This window comes from Cyprinus carpio, chromosome B2 (genome assembly GCF_018340385.1).
Source record: "Cyprinus carpio isolate SPL01 chromosome B2, ASM1834038v1, whole genome shotgun sequence".
Taxonomy (NCBI): domain Eukaryota; kingdom Metazoa; phylum Chordata; class Actinopteri; order Cypriniformes; family Cyprinidae; genus Cyprinus; species Cyprinus carpio.
In genome coordinates, this window is record NC_056598.1 from 30,811,996 (window position 1) to 30,821,383 (window position 9,388).

General features: G+C 47.6%; 1 long non-coding RNA gene and 1 pseudogene across 1 annotated transcript; both read left to right on the top strand.

The window, feature by feature from the left end:
- Nucleotides 1-766: 766 nt before the first annotated feature.
- On the top strand, nt 767-7,822 carry LOC122136282 (annotated as a pseudogene).
- Nucleotides 7,823-7,917: 95 nt separating this feature from the next.
- On the top strand, nt 7,918-8,744 carry LOC122136284. The gene is made up of 3 exons (XR_006154070.1): nt 7,918-7,949; nt 8,089-8,136; nt 8,349-8,744. It is a non-coding gene; the product is annotated as an uncharacterized LOC122136284 (long non-coding RNA).
- The last annotated feature ends 644 nt before the right edge of the window (nt 8,745-9,388 follow it).

The following is a 9,388-nucleotide window of genomic DNA, read 5'->3' on the forward strand; positions in this document are numbered from 1 at the left end:
AGGGTAATAAATCTCCAATCTGACACTTAGGATATGATTACACTACTTTCTCACATTCAGATTTTCAACCTCTCGAGTTTAGCTACTGATTTACCTCCATACATTCGTTCCCAAAAACTACTATTACCTATGTTCTGTTATCAGTGTTTCTGTCTGTTTCCAGCTCCTGTTTGCTTTGTGCCTTGTTTGTCCTCATAGTCAGGGGCATTGCACAAGATCCCGGGCCCTATGCATAGGCAGACCTGATGGGCCCCCATGACCCCCCAATGAAAACATCCAGGTAAAATAAAATATATTCCAGACTTTTCAAGGGCCCTCTCTTCCTTTTGGGCCCTGGTAATCAGTACTGGTTTTACCCCCAGTCTGACGCCCCTGCTCATAGTTACCCTTGTTTGTTGCCATAGCTACACTTTTAGTTTCCATGACAACCAATCACCTTCACCTGTCCCTTGTAAGCCCCTGGTTTTCCAGTGTTTTCCCATGTTCTTTGTCTTGTCTTGTCTTTAGTGAAACCTCTTTCTTGTTTCTTAAACACTCAAGCCCCATCTATACTTCAGTTATGCACTTATGCAGAACCATTGAGTAGACTCAATCTGTTTCAAAATTCACTTTGCGCCTGTGCTATTGTAGGTTTACCGTCCACACGGTAAAAAAATAGGGCTGCAAGCGGACAGTGTGAACAGACATCAGTGGACACTTTTTTTTACATGTGTTCTTTGAGTGTTTGTCTGAAACTGAAATCTAGAAGACATTTAATTACCAGGGTTCCCAATTTCTATTCTAGGAGAATAATTTTTCCAAGTCAAGTTCTTTAATAACAGTCAGGTGTGTTGAAACTAAACTCAGCAGGAATGAGAAACCTGCTTTACAGACTCACAGACACACCTGTTTTTCACACGTGACTCAAACACAGAACCAGGAAACAGGAATCACATGAGTTCAGGGAAAGAGAAACTGAAGTGTAGTTGAGCTGTTGTGTGTCTCTGTCTCTGTGTTCATGCAGTAAAATGGCAGAAGCCAGAGTTTTTCAGGATGAGTTCTTGTGTCCAGTGTGTCTGGATCTCCTGAAGGATCCAGTGGCCATTCCCTGTGGACACAGTTACTGTGAGAGCTGTATTACAGGCTGCTGGGATCAGGAGGATCAGGAGAGAGTCTACAGCTGCCCTCAGTGCAGACAGACTTTCAGTCCAAGACCTGCTTTAGCTAGAAACACCATGCTGGCTGAAGTGGTGGAGAAACTGAAGAAGACCAGACTCTCTGCTGACTTGTGACGCTGGAGCTGGAGATGTGCAGTGTGACGTCTGTACTGGAAGAAAATACAAAGCCGTCAAGTCCTGTCTGGTGTGTCTGGAGTCTTACTGTCAAACTCATTTTGAGCGTCACAAGGAGTTTCATTCACGTAAACCACACAAAGTGACTGAAGCCACTGGAGGACTGCAGGAGATGATCTGCCAGAAACATGAGAAGCTCCTTGAGGTTTTCTGTCGCACTGATCAGAAATGTATATGTGTGCTGTGTACGATTATTGAACATAAAAACCATGACATTGTACCAGCTTTAGACCAGAGGACAGAGAAACAGGTATTTAACACTAGACACTGATGAAATATTGGACATTCGTTTCATATGTTTTATCTGCACCATATTAACAGCTCACAGCATTCACACGACACACGACAGCAGAAATGAACAGTAGCTGCAAGAAGAGTTTCACTTTTTCCTGAAAATGCACCGTAAACCTTTATCATCACTTTCTTTAAAACAAAATAGGCCTTAAGCAACATAAAATAATGAAATTAACTATTCACCCTTTCTTTGACAAAATAAACATCTGTCAGGCATAAAGCAAACTATACTACACAGAAGAAACACTGTCAGTGTGAAGCTCTACGCCTGTGTTAGTTTCACTTTTCTAATGTTTGGAATAGCGCTGTGAAATGTGCCTTAATCTTCATGTTGATTCATGTAAGATGATTGTAATAGATCATCACTTCTGGAGTTTGAACATACAGTCATTTTTTATCAGCTCCACTTTTCCAGGATTCATCTGTTCACATGATGATTTAGTGGCAGTAGTTTTCTGTGAGATTCACTATCATCTGTTTGTCCTGCAGAAGCAGCTGAAGAAGACGCAGAAGACGCTCCAGCAGAGAATCCAGCAAAGAGAGAAAGATCTTCAGCAGCTGAGAGAGACTGTGGAGTCTCATAAGGTGAGTCTGGAGAAGAAGAGAAGTTTGTCTCCGTCTCAGTTCAGACTCACTGAAGCTGAATCACTGTGTGTCCTAACAGCGCTCTGCACAGACAGCAGGTGAAGGACAGTGAGAGGATCTTTACTGAGCTCATCCGCTCCATTGAGAGAAGCCGCTCTGAGCTGATACGACTGATCAGAGATCAGGAAAAGACTGCAGTGAGTCGAGCTGAAGAACGACTGGAGCGACTGGAGCAGGAGATCAATGATCTGAGGAGGAGAGACGCTGAGCTGAAGCAGCTTTCACATACACAGGATCACATCCAGTTCCTGCAGGTAACACAGATCTAGAAGAACAGGGTCAGAGTGGACTTGAGCAGATCCTGCTGTGACAGAGACTCACAGAGAAACATTTCATGAGTGTCTTATTATATAATCATCAGTCAGACTCTCATCTGATCATCTTCTTCTGAAAGAGACGCCGCTTTCAAACAGCTTTCACCTCTGGAAATCTCTTTCTCATTTCTATCAGCTCTGTCTTCTGGAAGATATATTTAGCTGCTAAACACCACTAGCGCCACCAACAGTTCAAAACTTCACTAACATTTCAGCTTTTTACCTCATTTTTCCTTTTGATTTTCTACATAATGATGAAATCAGTGAACTCAATCATCATTCATCAAAATTGGATCAGATGATCTTCAAACTTTATAAAATTGATTTTTATTGATTTTTATTAGACTCATTTCAGCAAATTTTCAAGAATTTTTTTTATTTATATGATGAATTTATTATAAAAATGTTGTATTGTGTTATTGAACTGTGTATAAAATTGACCCCTGTACACTTGTTGACCACTTACCAAACCTTATGTCACGGTGTCTGTTCTGTGTCTCCCTGGGTGGCCACTAGAGGTCTCACTTCCCCTTATCGTCACCCCACTTTAGAACTGGCATTTCCCATAGTCCTTGTCTGTTTCAATCACTGCTCATTGCACTCAGCTGTCCGTGGTTATCAATCATTGCACTCAGCCAAATTCCCCGTTCCAGCATCGTCATTTCCCTGTGTATAAATACCCCGGTTTGTTCTGTCATTGTCACGGAGTCCTTGTTGAATGTCACCCTGTGTTTTCCTGGTTCCCTGGCTTTCTCGTGTTTCTTGATGTTGTCTATTTTTCTTGTTTTGGACGGATTACCTGGATTTTGACCTTTGCCTGTATGTTTTCTGATTTTGGATCACCCCAATAAATATACTGCTTTTGGATCTACCTGTCTGTGTGCGTGTCGTGACAGAAGGACTCCGTCATGCCTAGATCCAGCGGTATGTTTTTTGGGGTTTCTCCCCCAGCCATCGAGCGGGAGAGAAGGATGGCCTTTTGAAGGAACCCGCCTGGTCACTTTTTCGTGGGACCCCGGGAGGGTCGCAGAGGAGTGAGTGGTCGTGAGGAGGCTCAGCATCGCTCTCAACCATGGCCCCTCTTCGATCTGGGGCTCGTGTGGGATGGATCAGAGCCACTGTCTCACCATGGCGGACGGAGAGGAGAAAGAAGCGCAGGTCCGCCATGGTGGCGCCACTGCCCATGATGCCACTAGCCAGGGCCAGCGCCACGAGGCAAGATGGACGCCAGCTCAGCGCCACAGCACAAGGTGGTCACCCAGTCCCACGCCACGAGGCCAGACGGCCGCCAGCCCAGCGCCACTGTCCAAGATGGTCACGGAGACATTTTTTGAATTACTTCTCCAGGTTGAACAAGATCCCAGAGGTTCCCAGGAGTGTTCACGTCACGTCTGCTGAGCCAGCGCCACAGCACAAGATGGCCGCCAGCCCTGCGCCACAGCACAAGATGGGCCGCCATCTGCCCAGCGCCACAGCACAAGATGGCCCGCCAGCCCAGCGCCACAGCACAAGATGGCCGCCAGCCCAGCGCCACAGCACAAGATGGCTGCCAGCCCAGCGCCACAGCACAAGATGGCCGCCAGCCCAGCACCACAGCACAGGATGGTTGACTCAACGCCTGATCTTCCGTCAAGGAGCCACCGGCTCGCCATCATAGAGGGCGGAGGAGGAGGAGACAGGCTCAGCCGTTCCTCAAAGCCCGGAGGGGGTCTCGAGCAGGCCGCTGCCGTCCAGAGGACGTTCCAGAGCGGGCCGCTGCCGTCCAGGAGGACGTTCCAGAGCGGGCCGCTGCCGTCCAGGAGGACGTTCCAGAGTGGGCCGCTGCCGTCCAGGAGGACGTTCCAGAGCGGGCCGCTGCCGCCCAGGTGGACGTGCCCGAGGTTCCCGAGGCGGTGCCTGATGCCGAGGCGGTGCCCGAAGCGGTGCCTGATGCGGTGGCCGAGGCGGTTCCCGATGCAATGTCCGATGCCGAGGCGTGCCCGATGCCGAGGCGGTGCCTGATGCGGTGGTCGAGGCGGTTCCCGATGCAATGTCCGATGCCGAGGCGGTGCCCGAGGCGGGGCCCGATGCCGAGGCGGTGCCCGATGCCGAGGCGGTGCCTGATGCGGTGGCCGAGGCGGTTCCCGATGCAATGTCCGATGCCGAGGCGGTGCCCGATGCCAAGGCGGTGCCCGATGCGATGCCCGATGCCGAGGCGGTGCCCGAGGCCGAGGCGGTGCCCGAGGCCGAGGCGGTGCCCGATGCGGTTCCCGAGGCGGTCTCCGATGCAATGACCGAGGCTGTGCCCGATGCCGAGGCGGTGCCCGATGCCGAGGCGGTGCCCGAGGCGGTGCCCGAGGCGGTGCCCGAGGCCGAGGCGGTGCCTGATGCGGTGGTCGAGGCGGTTCCCGATGCAATGTCCGATGCCGAGGCGGTGCCCGATGCCGAGGCGGTGCCCGATGCCGAGGCGGTGCCCCGAAGCCGAGGCGGTGCCCGAAGCCGAGGCGGTGCCCGATGCCGAGGCGGTGCCTGATGCGGTGGCCGAGGCGGTGCCCGAGTTGGTTCCAGAGACCGAGGCGGTGCCCGAGGCGGTGCCCGATGCGCAGGCCGAGGTCGTTCCTGATGCGGTGCCCGAGGCCGTTCCGCAGGTTGAGGCGGTGCCCGATGTTTGTTCCAGAGGACCGAGGTGGTGCCGGAGTTTGCTTCCAGAGACTGAGGCGGTGCCCGATGCGCAGGCCGAGTCGTTCCCAGAGGCGGTGCCCGATGCGCAGGCCGAGGTCGTTCCCGAGCGGTGGCCGATGCGCACAGGCCGAGGGTCGTTCCTGAGGTGGTTGCCCGATGCAGAGGTCGTTCCCGAGTGGTGTCCTTGTCCAAGGCCGTTCCCGAGGCCGTGCCCGAGGCCGTTCCCGAGGCGGTGTCCTGGTCCGATGCCGTTCCTGAGGCCGTTCCTGAGGCCGTTCCCGAGGCGGTGTCCTGGTCCGATGCCGTTCCTGAGGCCGTTCTTGAGGCCGTTCCTGAGGGCCGTTCCTGAGACCGTTCCCGAGGCGGTGTCATTGTCCGATGCCGTTCCTGAGGCCATTCCAGAGGCGGGTGGCCGATGCTGTTCCGGAGGCCGATGCGGGGCCCAAGATGGCTCCGGAGGCGATACCCGTGTCCAAGGCCGTTCCCGAGGGCGGTGCCCTTGTCTGAGGTCGTTCCTGATGCCGTTCCCAATGCCGTGACCGGGCCATTGCCACAGCCTGCTCCTTACTGGCTCCCTGATTGGCAGGTTCCAGTCGGGCCACTCAAATGGCGAATTCCTCCCTGGCCGTCTGCACAACGGGATGGACTGATACACCGTGGCCACCTGAACTGCCTGGTCCCTCGTGGTCCCCTGAACTTTCGGGTCCACCGTGGCCACCTCCAAACTGCCTGGTCCCTCGTGTGTCCCCTGAACTTTCGGGTCCACCATGGTCCCCTGATCTGACCGAGCCACCTGGGCTACCAGGGGAGCCATCGCTGCCGGTCCCAGTTCCCCTACACGGGCCTGGCCCGCCATCCCTCCCCCTGTTTCTGCCTCCACCAGTCCACCTCCCTCCTGGTCTCTTTGTTTTTTTGGTTATTTTGTTCTGAGGAGCATCTGGAAGCTGCTCCTTAGAGGGGGGGTAGTGTCACGGTGTCTGTTCTGTGTCTCCCTGGGTGGCCACTAGAGGTCTCACTTCCCCTTATCGTCACCCCACTTTAGAAACTGCATTTCCCATAGTCTTGTCTGTTTCTTCACTGCTCATTGCACTCAGCTGTCCGTGGTTATCAATCATTGCACTCAGCCAATTCCCCGTTAGCATTGTCATTTCCCTGTGTATAAATACCCCGGGTTGTTCTGTCATTGTCACGGAGTCCTTGTTGAATGTCACCCTGTGTTTTCCTGGTTCCCTGGTTTCTCGTGTTTCTGGATGTTGTCTATGTTTCTTGTTTTGGACGGATTACCTGGATTTTGACCTTTGCCTGGATGTTTTCTGATTTTGGATCACCCCAATAAACATACTGCTTTTGGATCTACCTGTCTGTGTGCGTGTCGTGACACCTTAAATCTACCCATATCACCAAACCTGTCCCTAACCAACCCGTATCACACCTCAACAGCAGCAGAAGTGTTGTGCATTAACACAAGCTTTTAATCATTGAATAACATCAGTTAAAATCATTTGTAGATTTTCAAGATGCGTATGATCATATAAATTAGAAGTTTAATGACATTTGTAAGCATTTTAAATTACATAATGTAATTAGTAAACATTAACAAGCACATTATTTCACATTTCTAGATATGTGAATATATATGAACTAATGATCCGTGAAGCATTACATGTTTGTTAGGGATTTTTAATGAAAGTTATTATAAAGTGTTACCTTTAAATCTTTATTTAAATATTTTTTGTTTTAATATTTGGCTATATAATATTGTGTTATTGTATTATTTAAATGGATTTCTGACAGAGACTATCATGTATTGTTTGTGTGCATGGTTAATTAGTATGTTGAAATGATCTTTGGCAATGAGCCTTACTTCTGAGCTGAAGACTTCTCTCTGGTTCCTCAGTACAAGTTTTGTCTCAGCAGCTTTGTGAATAGGTTTTAAGATAAAACTCTTAGCTAAAAACTTTTACTGCTATTTAGGAGAACTCTTAATAATAAGATAAAAGGTTTTGTGAATACAGACCCTGGTTTTCATGGGTTCTCGAGCTTTTAGCTACGCGCTCCTTATGTGTAGAATTTACTTCCACAAGATATTCGAAACAGTGACTCTCTTCCCATTTTCAAATCTTATTTAAAGACGCATCTTTTTAGACAGGCATACCGCTGGTAATTTTATCTTATTCTTTTGACTTTGAAGTGGGTTTGGATTTTATTGTAACTGTTTTATGTGTTTTTATTTGCATGTAATGTGACCTTGAGTGTCATGTAAGGCGTCCATAAATAAAATCTATTATTATTATTATATTGGTCATACATACCACATAATATTAGAATAGGTACCCCTTAGTTTCAAAATACTTTCAGTATAAATCATTTGTAATTTTCCATGTTGTAACCCTGTTATTACCCAAACTTTGCATATTATTCACTGATACCTACACCGAGGTACTCTATAGATACACTGTAATTACAAAAAATTACACTGTAAATTCTGTTTACTTTCACTGTAAATCGCGGCTGTAATCTAAAATGTTTCCCTGTTTTCTGTAGAGTTTCCAGTCTCTCTCAGCACCTCCTGAATCTACAGACGTAAATCATGATCTCTTCAGTTCTCTCTTCTCTTCTGATGCTCTGAGAGAATCTGTCCATCAGCTGAGAGACAAACTGGAGGATTTCTGCAAAGAGGAGCTCAAGAAGATCTCAGACAGAGGTAAAGTCCTGGAGATTCATCTGCTCTCAGAAACAGTCTATCATCATCTCATATCATGGAGAACATCATATTAGAAATGTGTTAGGAATAGATACAGGATCATGAGAATCACACTGTTCATGTCTGTTGATTTCCACAGTCACACTCACCAACATTGTTCTCTGGACCAGGAAGGACTTCCTACAATGTAAGTCAGTAAGAAAACCAGCAGAAAAACTCTCTGAGTATGTTCATGTTCTTCCTGTAGAAGGAGAAAGAAGAGTTTTATAACTGATGATGTAAATGATATCTGCTCATCTGTACTGAGACACTGATGATACACTGAACATGAAGAGTTCAGCTACATGAAAACATCAAACAGATTCATAATTCCTGATCCTGTGTTTTTACCTCCATCAGATTCCCGTCAGCTCACTCTGGATCTGAACACAGTGAATAAACTCCTCCGTCTGTCTGAGAACAACAGAGTGATTACTGACACTGTCACAGTTCAGCCATATCCTGATCATCCAGACAGATTTGATTATTATCTTCAGGTGTTGTGTAGAGAGAGTGTGTGTGGACGCTGTTACTGGGAGCTGGAGTGGAGTGCTGGTGAATCTGGTTTTGTGTATATATCAGTGTCATATAAGAGCATCAGCAGGAAGGGACAGGGTGATGAGTGTGTGCTTGGATTTAATGATCAGTCCTGGAGTTTGATCTGCTCTTCCTCCAGATACTCATTCAGACACAATAACAAACAGACTGCTCTCTCTGTGAAGTCCGTCAGCAGTAGAATAGGAGTGTTTGTGGATCACAGTGCAGGAACTCTGTCCTTCTACAGCGTCTCTGACACAATGAGCCTCATCCACACAGTCCAGACCACATTCACTCAGACGCTCTATCCTGGGTTTCATGTTTATCTTAGTGGATCATCAGTGAAACTGTGTTGATGAATCAGAATAGACTGATGACAGATTCTACCCATAATGCTTTGAGCTGCATGATGAATCAGTAACAGTGAGATGTTTAAGAGTCTCTTGTTTTCTCTTCATGACATTAATACTGCAGCTGAACTTCTGTCAGTGAAATAAGATCAGAATAAATGTGTAATAATAACTCATATAGACAATAAGATCAGTTTGCGTGAGTGCTGCTGAGTGACCGTGTGTTTCTTTGCTTTTTGCTGTTTGCGTTGATGGAAATCAGTCAATTAGTTTTTAATGTAGTTTCACATCACTATTTTTATTATTGCACTGATTCTTGAGAAGTGGGACAAAACAGGGTTCTCATGCTAGCAAACAGATTACATTTTCACATGTGACCAACAATTTCTTAAGAAATATAAAATATCATAATGAAATATTATCAAACTATTCATCAGAAGGCGGTGACGAAAACCTGAATTTGTAGTCATTTTAATACATTGAATCAATCAGTTACTGTATTAAAACAAAAAC